The following is a 13,364-nucleotide window of genomic DNA, read 5'->3' as shown; positions in this document are numbered from 1 at the left end:
TTTCCATTATCATCCAAATCACAATCCTTTGTGAGATGGGGCCCTCTACAATTTTCGCATCCTACCCTAATAGCATGGATTGCTTGATCCATTTTTGTCATTCTTCGATCTAGACTATCAAGCTTAGCTATCACCGCCGCCATGCTATCATTTTCCGCGTTCACTACCCCACGACTTACTTCGTTTCTCGGATTATGGTATTCTCTAGAGTGCTTAGAGAATTCTTCAATTAATTCTTTAATTAACGGGGGCGCCTTCTTTGTGAGCGGGCCTTGAGAATCGAGCAATTGCCTTGTGGTGACATTGACTCCATCATAAAAGATGGAGACCTCTTGTTGGCTATTAAGGTCATGGTGTGGGCAATTTCTAAGTAGGCTCTTGTATCTTTCCCAAGCTTCATAAAGGGATTCTCCGGGTTGTTGCTCGAAGTTGGCAATGGCTTTCCTTAGCTTGGCTATCTTGGAGGGCGGGCAGAAATGGTCTATGAACTCTTCTTTCATCTTGGCCCATGTGGTGACCGATCCGGGAGGAAGTGACTTTAACCAATCTTTTGCAGCTCCTTTAAATGTGAGAGAAAGCATGCGAAGAAGCTGGGTCTCGCGTGGAACATTCGGGACGTTGAAGTAATCGGCCACATCATTCACTTCGTCCAAGTGCTTGTAAGCGTCTTCGTGATCCTTCCCGTAAAAAGGAATCTCCTTGAGTTGGGCGAGAATATGGCCTTTTAGTTCGAAAGTAGCGGTCGCGGGAATTGCGGGTTGCACAAGCCCCGGGCCGGTGTCATCACGCATCCTTTTCTTCCATTCCCCCATGGGGACTTCATCAATGTTAGCCATTGTGATAGCTAACTCTTCTTCGGAGTCGGTTTCGTGCTCGTAAGTATGCTCTTCTTCTTCCTCGGTCTCGTACTCGACATCTTCTTGATTTGGTTCTTCAACTGTCAACGAGGCACTGGATGCTCCTGATTTGCTGCTCTTCATCTTGCTGAAAACGGATTTCAAGTTTTTGAGTGGTGAGTTCTTTGAAGATGTGGTTTCTCCAACGGCTTTTCCTTTGCTTTTTCTTAGTGCGGATTCCGGGTCTTCCAAAGGAGGGACAAGAGGTGTATCAGATCCTCGGGTCATGAAACAACTGTAAACAAACAAAACAAAAGAAACAGAAGGCGTAAAAAGAACAAAAACGAAATAAAAATAAAGACTGAAACAGCGATGTACTTGCCGAGTCGGCACGAGTGCACTCGGCGAGTTCAAGGCAAAAACAGAAAATTTCTAGTTATTCTAAAAAAAACGAATTTTTTATAAACTAATTCTACTTACTGAATTACTTTGTAAATAACTTTGTGTAAGATAAATCCCACACAAAGGATCGATTAAACTAGAATTTAATACTAATTTTAGAACCGTTCCCCGGCAACGGCGCCAAAAACTTGATGTGTGTGAAATGAACTAGTTTTAATCCTACTAACTTAAACATAAAGAAGAACACACAAAAGGCAGTGTACCTATCGATTAGCAGTTTAGTTCAGGTAAGTAGGGTATCGAACACAGGGAATGGTAAACATTTAAAATAAATGCTAATATTGTCTAAATAAAACAAGTAATAGAAAATGGGTTTTCTCTAGTTTTGCAAGACTAGAAACTTAAATACTTTACTAACACGCAAACTAAGCAACTAATAGCTAAGAAAACAAAGATCAACTAAATTCAATGATTAAAAAGGCCTTCTGTTTAGGTTCGAATCATTTGTTCCCATGGATGATTTTATGGTAAATATATCGGATTAATTCTTCATTGGTTACCGACTAAAGTGATTAGATTCACATTCGCTATAGCTAATCCTTAGAAAACATATTAATTCAAGCAATGGCCAGTTGTCTAAATTAATGAATTTCCTAGTTTGTTGATTCGGGTTTAGAAAGACTTGTAATTAGCTAATCAAATTGGTGATTCAATTAACCTCTTGTTGATGGTGTATCACACAAGCTCACACATTAACTTACCTATCCTCAAGTTAATTCTAGTTTCACATTCGTTATTCCTAGACATACAACTATGTGGTCACGTAAATCATATGAAATTAGCAACTAAGAGATGTTCATGCAACTTAATTACTGATTTATTAACAGAAGGATAGTTATTGTTAACACATATGGTTCTTTAACAAGCTTAATAAAACATAATCACCAATTACAATTAATCCTAATCAAATAACCAATCCATGTTCACAAATTCATCTACCTAAACAGAAGTTATGAGTTTTAGCTCATGATTACAGCAGAAACAAGCTCAAAAACGAAATCAATTGGTAAAAATATAGTTCAAACAAGAGATTAGGTAAGAGTAAACTTGATTTTGACTTGATTCTCCTTAAAATTGAATGTAGGGTTGATTCCCTTGCTTCCCACGCTCCAACAGCACTTTTAGTCGACAATTGGCCTCCAAGGGTTTCTCTATATGCTAGGGTATCGATCTGAAAGTCCCTTTATATAGATTTTCACAAAACAGAGGCTACTCGGCGAGTCCAGTGACCTACTCGGCGAGTCCATCACTTAAAACCCGTGTACGGCAAGTCAGCGCGTCCAGAATCGCGAAATTTCTGACCAACTTGGCGAGTTGATGGCCTACTTGCCGAGTACGTTTGGAATCAACATTTTCTCGAAACACGAAAGTCGTCCAAAATTGTGTCTACTTTTCAGAACATTTTGAATCTCGTCAATCGGAGTTACAGTTCATGAGATATGGCCAAAACACTGACGAGGGGTCAAGCTGTCCAACAACATCCTTCTTTCTTCAAAATCCAAGATCCAAGCTTCCAATCGCTAGTTCCACTTCCTTTTCCATCCGAGCATGTCTTTGTTACTGAAAATGAAATATTTAAGCTAATTAAGCACCTTTTTTTCATTAAATGAGACAAAAACAACATAAAGTATTAAGATAATGCATGAATTTTATAACTAAATATGCCCATATCACATACTCCGAGTATGCGGGGCATACTCTCGCAACATTCAAAACTCAATAAGTGCTTAACGGCTTAGGTACTTACGCCCATATTTCAGATCAAAGGCTAAAATACACTCTAGAGTCATAAGGTTTCCAAATTTATGACTTTACATGCCGATTAAGTGCTTAACATAAGGTCTTAATCCATTATGACCTTTTACAAGATGCATGGAACAAAACTAATCATTAGGACTTCATTTTTATGACTTAGGACCCCTCCTAGGGTCTGAAAGGACAACTTAAATCGCCTAGAACATGCCATGGTCAAGATAAGACATTTGGGACCAAAAAGTATAACTAAAACATCCATTTTTAGATCTAGATGATTGAAAGATCAAGTTGCAAGCATTATATCTTTGAAGTGTGGCAAATGAAGAGTAAATCCCAGATCCATAGTTCTTCACTCTCCAAAGATGAGCTTGGCTTCCTTCCTTCTTCTTCTAAGCACACAAATACACACTTTTAGGCTAGAAATGGCTTCTCAAGGCTAACTAGTGCTTCAAACATGAATGAGAGGGTGGAGGCTAATAAGGTGAAAGGAAATGAGGCTATGAGGATGCTTTAATACCAACGAAATCCTAAAAATTAGAGTTTCCTCATTTAGAAAGTACAGCCAGTGTACATAGATGTACGCCTAACGTACTAGGGCGCTCCCCAGTATCATTTCTAGTTATTGGTTTATATCATAAATACATAATCTATCGATCTTTTATTGTTTCTTACAATTGGTATCAAACTAGGAGATAGTGTAATCAACTCGCTATTATTCTGTCGAGTTAAGGGTTTTCCATTAGGGTTTTAAAATTTTCTCTAATCTGTTCTTGTTATGTCAATCATTTCAATCGATTGTAGATATCATATCTAGATCTCTCGTTTTCCCTTGAACTCGATTGAAGTTTACGCATCTGATTGTATATTTTTTTTCATTGAATTCTCGTTAATTTGCCTAACGATGATCCTCACTATATCTCTCATTCAATCTCTTGAACAACATTGGATTAACAATAAGGATTCCTATTCTTTTTCCAGAAGATTATGAGGTGTGGGCTCTTCACTTTGAAAATTACGTGCTTGGACTCGAATAACATAGTTCCAGCATACAGCATGCAATCACAAGTGAAACGTACACACATTCGGGTTCTAAGAAAGGAATCAAAACTCAAGATAACTATAATTCACTCATTCTTGAACATACTAACATTCCATAGGATGAGAAGGATAAGCAGATGTGTAATATAAATACAATAAGAATCATTCGGTTTTCTCCTCCTTCTAACACATTCCGTCTTCTCAATTTATGCAATACTGCAAATGGAATCTGGGCCAGACTGAAGGAATTATATTCTGGTGATGCCGAGTTGGAACTTTCTTTGCAGATGACACTTTTTTCAGAATTTGGATCTTTTGTGTAGAAAACAAATGAGAATTTAGAAAAGACAGTCAATCGCTTTAATCACTTGTTCAACAGAATGCTTAAATAAAATCTTGAGCGAAAAGTCATTGAACAAAAGGTAACTTTCATGAATGGTCTCAGATCCGAATGGAAGTCCATATTTTTGACAGTTAAGGCACATGAACAATTCAAAATCTATTCATTGGCAAAACTCGTGGGTATTCTAAAGTCTCATGAAGATGAATTTACTAAGAAAGCGAAGCTTCTCTCTAGTGTTGGATCTTTGGCATTGGTAGCTAAAGGCAAGAAGTCAGTTGTTGATGATTATGAATCTGACATTTTGGATGATGAAGTCTTAAAAGAAGATAAAGCGTTGATGTGACTAACCCAAAGAAGTTCTTTAAGAATAATTTCTCTCGATTCAAAAACAAGTACAAGTAGGGCAATTCCAGTTACGAAAAGCCAAGAGAGGAGAGTTACAAGAATTCTCAGAAGGATGAAGAGAAGAAAGAGAAGAAGTTGCTAGGTGATTCTAGATTTGACTGTAACTACTGTCATGGAAAGAATCACTTCGCAAAGGAATGCATGCTATGAAAGAAGAATGAGAAGAAGGAAGAGGATAAAGACGAGGCCTACTACAATCAGAAAATAGACGAACTCTAAAAGAAAAGTGCATCAAATATGAAACATGTGTTGATGGTACAAGAGGAAAGTGATGATGTTCGATTCAAAGTGTGGTCCAAAGAATCAGAGGATGATGAAGTAGGGAAACCTACTCATGGTGGGAGTTTTGTGGTGCATTCCAAGAAGTAAGGTTATGCATGCAAGTGTTTGATGGTTCAGAGTGGCAGTTTGGAACTGAAAGGATATGCAACTGACGGTGGAAAACCTTAAGATAGCCACTTTGCTATGAAGACAATCAAGGGGCAGGTGAACGAATGTGAGAAGGTTGTCGACAAGGTACACTCTGTTCTTAAATCTCTTAATATCGCTACATCACGTTAGGATTCTGAATTGGAAGATTTGTGTTATACAATTTCTGATTTTAGTGATAACTTGAAAAGGACTCGTATCAGTAATTCTAATCTGAATGATAAACTTAACAATGTAACATTTAAGAATGAAGTAAGAAGAATAAGAATAAAAGCCTTGGATGTTGCGCTTAATAGATCAAGATATGATATTATTTTCCGGGAAAGAGATAGTAGAACACTTTTGAAACAGCGAAATATTTTTTATTCGATTGCTAAACGTCTGTATTTTTTATTTTACTGAGCTTCATTTGGATTGTGAAATAGGTAAAGGTTTGCATAAAATGATTTTGCATTTTCTTGAATTGAAAGACGATAAAATTGATGTTGAATGCTATAAATGTGAATCAATTTTTTCTTCAGATGATGTTTCTGATTCTTTTAGAGTTGGACTTGAGAAAATTGAAGAATATATTTTGTCCAAAGAACATAAAAACATGTTCAAAGATATTTTAACTAAAAAAGATAAACAAGAAATCAAATTAAGTGATATGTAGAAATATGACTTATTATGCAAGAAATTGAATTCGGATAATACTCTTGATAACGAGAAAATTTCTGAATCTGATGAAAGTGAAATGAATGAAATATCTAGAGAGGACGAAATTGATTGCTCTGCTTTTGTGCAAAATTCTGATGAACCAAAGAAAAATTTAATAGTTGAAAACGCAATCGAATTTGTTCAAATTCTTGAAAAAAAAGGTTCAAAAGTTTTGAAAGAAGAAGCTACAATTTATCCATAAGTTCAAACAATTCCAAATCAAGTTTTTGTAAAGAAATGACTAAACAAAAATGACACTTATGAATTAACTTCCATGGTTGCTGATGATAATGCAAAAGGGTGTAATGAATTTTTTTGGTCAAAGCCAATCGACAATGCTGATGAAACAAAAGGTCTATCAGAAATGACCTCATGGAAATCAAAAGGAAAATATATTTCAGAATTATTGAATCATGTAGACTTTTGTTAGGATAAGGCCGAACCGAGTGGTACAAAAGATGTTTCAAGTGAAGCTTCATCATAAAAGAATGAGACACCTATTAGAAAGGAAAAACCGAAAGCCAACATTCATAAATCCGCTGAGGAATTAGTTGAAAAGAAAAGACAAATGAATGCAAGATATAAAATGAATTTGATTAGAAAAGCAATTTTGGAAGAAAGTTGGAAGGAATTCGAATAAAAGTTCTGTCAATTCATCAAGATCTTTTAATCAAAATGCTGATTCATCTCGAATTCTGAAACCAAAATCAAGTTATTTACCAAATTCACAGTTTTCAAAATTGATTGCTAAAAAAAATATAAGGTTGAAAATAAAGTTGTTTTGGAACCAAAATTTACTCTTAAAGAATACAAAGAAAAGTTGAAAAACAAAGAAAAAGAGTTTTAAAAAAGAATGGCTCCAAAATTCAAAGAATATATTCACTGAATCATTGACCCACTGGAATTATTGCATATTGATATCTGTGGTCCTTTAGCCATCGAAAGTATTGGTGGTAACAAATATATTTTGGTTATTGTTAATGATTTTTCTAGATTTACTTGGGTATTCTTTCTTAGACATAAATTCAATGCCACTCAGAAGCTCATTGATTTCATCAAACAAGTTGAGCTACAATTGCGAACGCCAGTTCAGAAAATTCGTAGTGATAATGGTTCAGAATTCAAAAATCATGCATTTGAAGAATTCATGACAAATAAAGGAATTTCTCTTAAATTCTCTTTGCCTTACACTCCACAGTAGAATGATGTAGTTGAAAGACGAAATTGTTCTCTCTATGAAGCTGCAAGGACAAAACTTTCATTTGCGAATCTTCATTTATATTTCGGGGTTGATGTTATTGCCACTGCGTGTTTCACTCAGAACTGCTAGCTCCTACATTAATAAACAATTTCTGATTACTTCATATGAAATTCTGAACAATCGAAAATCTAATGTCAAATTCTTTCATGTATGTGGATCCAAGTGCTTTTTATTCAATTCCAAAGAAAATCGGAACAAATTTTATGGGGTATTCGTTAACTTCCAAGGCTTATCATGTTCGACACAAAAGATCAAAGAAAATTGAAGAAAGACACTATGTTATGTTTGATGATAATTACATGAAGAAATATCAAAAAGAATATTGTCAATATGAGGAAATTTTTCCATCAATCAATTCTAAGACAATTCCTCTTATGAGTTTATATGTGGATTTTGCAAATTTGTTTGATGAACCTGAAAAGAAAATTTCCCCATAATCAAAAGGCAAGAATAATCAAGAGGATGAATTAATAAAGATTGTCGATGAAGCTATTGAAGAAATTGAGACTCCGAACGAGCAACCTATTTCGAATGATGCTGAAATCTCAACTCAACCAGAAACCAATGATGTTTCGATCGAGGGGAGAGTTCCACTCCAAAATTCAATACCAACGTTCCACTCCAGGGTGAGAATTCAATTCCAAATGTTGGGTCACATGCAAATTTCCATGTGGGAGAATAATGAAAATAATGTATCAGACGCACATTCGGAATTTGAAGAAATTTTTGTTGAAACTGGTCGAGCCTATCATCATAACTTTCCACCAATGAAAAAATCGACCACATATCATCCACCGCCTGACGTGATCGGAGATTCTTCTTTAGGAGTTCTTACACGTACTCAACAAAAACCAAAGCAAACTACATTATTTTCGAATTTGAAATTTTGCATGTTTAATTATTTTATTTAAAAAATTGAACCTAAAAATGTTAAAATTGCTCTTGATCATGCAGATTGGGTTCAAGCAATGAAAGAAGAATTAAATGAATTGGATTGAAACAAAGTGTGGAGATTAGTTCCTACTCCAGCAGATGCATATGTGGTTGGTATGAAATGGGTGTTATGAAATAAGATGGATAAAGAAGGAAATGTCATTCGCAATAAGGCATGATTAGTCGTTAAAGGTTATTGTCAAGTAGAAGGAATCAATTATGAAGAAACGTTCGCAGCTGTGGCTAGACTTGAATCAGTTCATATATTTCTCCCATATGCTGCTCATAAAAACTTTGAAGTATATCAAATAGATGTGAAGTTTGCATTTCTAAACAGCGAACTTGAAGAAACATTTTATGTCGAACAACCTCTAGGTTTTGCGAACAATTTTTGTTGAATCACTGTTATATTCTAGATAAAGTAGTGTATTGTATTAAACAAGCTCCGAGGGCATGGTATGAAACTCTAACTCGTTTTCTTAAGCAATCTAAATTCAAACAAGTTTCTGTTAATCCTACTTTCTTTAGAAAGAAGGATGGAAACCATTTAATGATAGTTCAAATTTGTGTTAATGACATTATTTTCTGATCAACTAATCCCAACTTAACTATTGAATTCCGAAAATTAATGGAAACAAAATTTGAAACGAGCTATATGGGTAAAATTAACTTTTTCTTGGCATAAATATAAGACAGAATTCTTACGTGTCACACCCCGGACGTCGGCGGAAACACCGGGTAGTGTAACGTCATTTTTCGTATCACAGTTATATAACATACATTGAACAATACTATCCCACCCCAAAACCGGAACGACGGAAACGTTCGGGGGTGGAGGACGTCATGTCAAGTATCACGAGATATGTATATGGTAAGCAAGTAATGAACAACCATTTCATTTAGAAAGAAAGTGTTTACAATGTATGTGTTCACAAAACATAGAAGTCATAAACAAATAACAGAACAAGACATGAAGCTGTAATGTTCCATCTTCTGAATCCCCAGCACGAGCACCTGTCTAATAGTCTCATGAGGATACAAGTTATTTGAAAGAGTTGATCAACAATTAAGCTGGTGAGTTCATAAGATTTTAGTGATGTGAGTAAGCTGTAAAAATGTGGTTGAAAATGTATAAGCACAAGTGATTTAAGCTGTAAGTTCTGTTTTGAAATGATTGCCTGTTCCTCTAGAAAATATTATATTTCCTACTTGAATGAAAGTTAAGTAAAATGACACTACAAGCCTTTCTATGTGTACTAATTGGGTACAAGTTATATATACTTGGAGTAAATAAACAATCGACTGTGCGCATCTGCCCTAAACTCACAATCCAACGGGGAACAGCAAGTAAGGCGGATAACACACATTCCATTGGTTGTTAGATCGTTGTCATATATAACCTTGGTGTATTCACTTGTTACTCATGGAGTTATTTGTAATGGTTCCTTTATATCTAATGGAGAGTTCTTTTAAGAAAACCTATATTTCTTATAGTAAAATATTGACTATGGTGATTACTTTTATAATAGCTTTATTTATACTGCTATATATAATCTGATACCGGGTATATAGTTAATTGGGGGAATTTGCCCTAAGCCCACATCCAATGGGAACAAGACGTCAGGGGAAAACACACAATTAACTATCTATCGGATATTAGTTGTATATATAAACATGCTGTATAAACTAAGGTATTATAGATTTAACTCACTTAAAGTCTCTAAAACTGTACTGGCTTAATAAAATGGATTAAGCCCTTTTCTGGGAAATCCCTAGTTCTGTCTATCAAAAATACTGACTTTGATAAGTATGTTTTGTACTAGAAAAAATGTGCTTCGACTTTGTGTCCTATAACCTGATCCATACTTGGTACCCTTATGATGACTTAATATATATTAAGTATAAATATATATATATATATATATATATATATATATATATGTATATATATATATATATATATATTCGGATAGATAATAGATTGGGGGAACTCGGTTCAAGACCACAATCAAACGAGAAGAGGAAATGAAGTGAAGGCACACATCCTATTAGCTGTCGGAATCTATTGGCATATATGTATTCTGTACTGTATACATTACGGAATTATAAAGCTAGCACTATGATCCTAACCTTTAATCGTACCCTTCTACCAAGGCATCTACTGATCTGAGTTATACCCGACTGTTCCTTCGTCAAATGTAAAGTATATTCTCCCTGGTTTAAAACTATCTTGACTAGAAAATAGATCAACTTTCAAGTGGTACCGACAGTTTATGAAAGTAACGGGAGAAGTAAGTACACAGATGTCGTTTATAATGACATGCAGATGTACTATTAACCTAAAAACACATTTGTTTTATTACGGTCATAATGTGAAAGCTAGAATCCCTTACTAAATGCTCTCAATGTAAAGAGATTGAGGGAACCAAACGCGACCCCAACAAATCCATGCAAGTCGTGTAATTCACATTAAAGTTATATGATTATGTATACCCAATATAACTATCACTAATGCGTTAATGATTCATTGGTATAATTAGATCCTATCTGTGTGTTATCATGATATAGCAACTTAACTTGTTTGTTATGTTCTGTTCTGGTATTGTTTTATTATCTTCACTGTTTGTTCTATTCTTATATTGATTCTTTGTGTGCTTCGTTGTACTAGAAGTAATGAATAGCATTCTCCTAAATTATACCTATAATAGTTTACTAATTATCTACTTGGACTGTTAGTGAAATGACTCATCTCTATACTAAGTTATGCTTTTAATCTACAAATGGAGTTTTGTGTAACTATCAAGTAACATAACTTTAAATGAGTTATTGAAATGTGTTAACAACTTCTAATTAACATAAGTAACATTTTGAAAGATGTTTAACAATAAAAATTTACAGAATTAACATTATGTTCAACCTGTATTCCCCCCCCCCCCTCTTAAAACAGTTAAAATAGTTAAAAGATTCATTATAGGGTATGAACTCACCTGATGTGGGTGATTCAAACGGGTATGCGTGTAATGATGAGAAGTTCCACGAATGAAGTCCCGAGACACAATAAGTCCTAAATGACATATAAGGACACATATTGACATGAATATAGTGTTTACAACAACTATATGAAAGGAAACACCTTCATGGACTAGGAAACACCTTGACCAAGTGTTGGAATCACATGTGATTCAACATAGGAAGGTATAAAGGCACTCACATGAGTTTACCACCATTATTTCATGGCGCAAGGGAGTTTACGGCCGTAAATTCATGGCTACTCATGTGTGAATGCAAGTTTGAAGGTTAGGGAATGATTTAGGAAAATTAACTCTAACCTAGGATGAGAAAGACCACCTTCTTTGGAGTTTTTGAGGAGTTCACGGCCCTAATGAGTTTACTACCGTAAACTCTTGGCCATTTATGTTTATGAGGGTCCTAAAGGTCATAAGGAAGCATCCTAAATTCAAGCCTAAGCCTTAGGAAGTGTTTGTGGCATCAAAACACCCTTAACTTGAGTTTACGGCCCATGGACTATTTGGTCATGTGTTTGCAGCCATAAACACCTATGGGTGTTTATATTTTGATTTTTTTGGGTCCTACACACATCAAGGTAAAGTGCTATGCTAGTCTCTTGGCTTTAGGAAGGCATTTATGGCATTTTGGCACCCAAAAATGGAGTTCACTGCCCAAGAACTTCCTTGGCCGTGAACTCACTTCTAGCCTTTGTTTCTTAATGACTTTGAGGTATAAACAAGTCATGGTAGTCTCTAGGTTCTATTCCATGACTTGGAGGGACATTGGGCACACTTTGGCCCTCAAAATAAGTGTTCACAGTCCAAGAAGATCTTGGGCCGTGAACACCATTTACTTGGTATTTCGGCTTGATTTTCATGTTATTATAGCATATAACACACTTAAATACACTCTAGGTTGAAGTACATAGTGTTGGGGGTGATCGGGTGAAAATCCTTGAGAGAGAAAATCGACTTTTCTTTAGTTGGAAATGTAACAAATAAATCCAAAATGGCTAAGTTTTCCTTATATAGCCTTGAGGGTTTTTGGTCCGAATACCATTTTTGGACTGTAGTATTCCAAACTCTTGAAGTTTTGGACACTTATTGATATGTACTAAACCCTAGTGTATCCTCTCTCCTGATATCCTCTAGAGCACTACCCTTAAAATACTAAAACTTATCCCAAAAGTTTGAAAGTTAGCAGATATAGATTTGACTTCAATTGAAGTGGATGGTTTTACAGAATGGAAACTTTTGGGTTATCACATCATCCCCCCGTTAGAATGAATTTCGTCCCGAAATTATCTCTCCTAATGTTACTACTGGGGTTGAGCTCTTCTGCTTTGCAGAACACTCACTAGTAGACCTGGCAACTTTGCCCTGGTGTTTTTGATAGGATTCATACTTAGTACATCTATCATTACTTCGTGTATACAAGTCGTATATATTTAGAATTAGTAGGATTTTCAGATGTGCAACTCTGCCCCGGGTCCATAACTCAATGGAGAACAGGAGATAGGGCGTAAACACAAATACTAGATATGCGTAATCATACTCATATACGACCCTCGTGTATACACTAAATAATAATAGGCGGGTTGTATTCATCCTTAGCCTCTGTTCTAGAACTTGGTCTGCTGGACGAGTGGTATGTCGTGACGGTATGTGAATGTCTGACGATAAGCTTTGGAGGACAAAGTACTCTTCGCACGAGTACTTCGGGGTTCAGAATGCAAAAGATAAAATTTTTGATTCAGGTCGGACTTTCGATACGAATGATAAAGTTTCGAGAACTTGCCGCTCGAGGCGATAGAAACATATGAACGTAGTATGGTGAGGACCATGCCAACTCATGACGAAAGAAAACAACAGACTCTATACCGAACAAAGTTTTGGTCAAATGAAAGAAACGTCTGATAAACGACGATGTATCCCTGGTATGCTTGGTATTGTACTCCTAATATGTTCAAAAATATACACCTTGTAACTATTCTCGTGTTTCCTGTTTTCTATGTGAAGTTAACACTTCTACGTATAGTACCACTATGTGCGCATACATACGAACAAAAGTTCTTTATTAACTAAAGGGATACATTTATACCAAAATCCCCTGTGGTACCACTACCATCACCCGTCATACACCAGCTGTGAATTTTTAAGATGAGCCAGGCAGTCAACTGAGTATCTCCGCCTCA

General features: G+C 35.6%; 1 non-coding gene across 1 annotated transcript; it reads left to right on the top strand.

The window, feature by feature from the left end:
* Positions 1-345: 345 nt before the first annotated feature.
* LOC145080814 (small nucleolar RNA R71) lies at positions 346-452 on the top strand. The gene has a single exon (XR_013695397.1). It is a non-coding gene; the product is annotated as a small nucleolar RNA R71 (small nucleolar RNA).
* Positions 453-13,364: the final 12,912 nt, after the last annotated feature.

The sequence above is a fragment of the Lactuca serriola genome, chromosome 1 (genome assembly GCF_051521515.1).
Source record: "Lactuca serriola cultivar US96UC23 chromosome 1, Lser_US96UC23_V15, whole genome shotgun sequence".
NCBI classification, from domain to species: Eukaryota; Viridiplantae; Streptophyta; class Magnoliopsida; order Asterales; family Asteraceae; genus Lactuca; species Lactuca serriola.
This window is presented reverse-complemented; position numbering and strand designations above follow the sequence as displayed.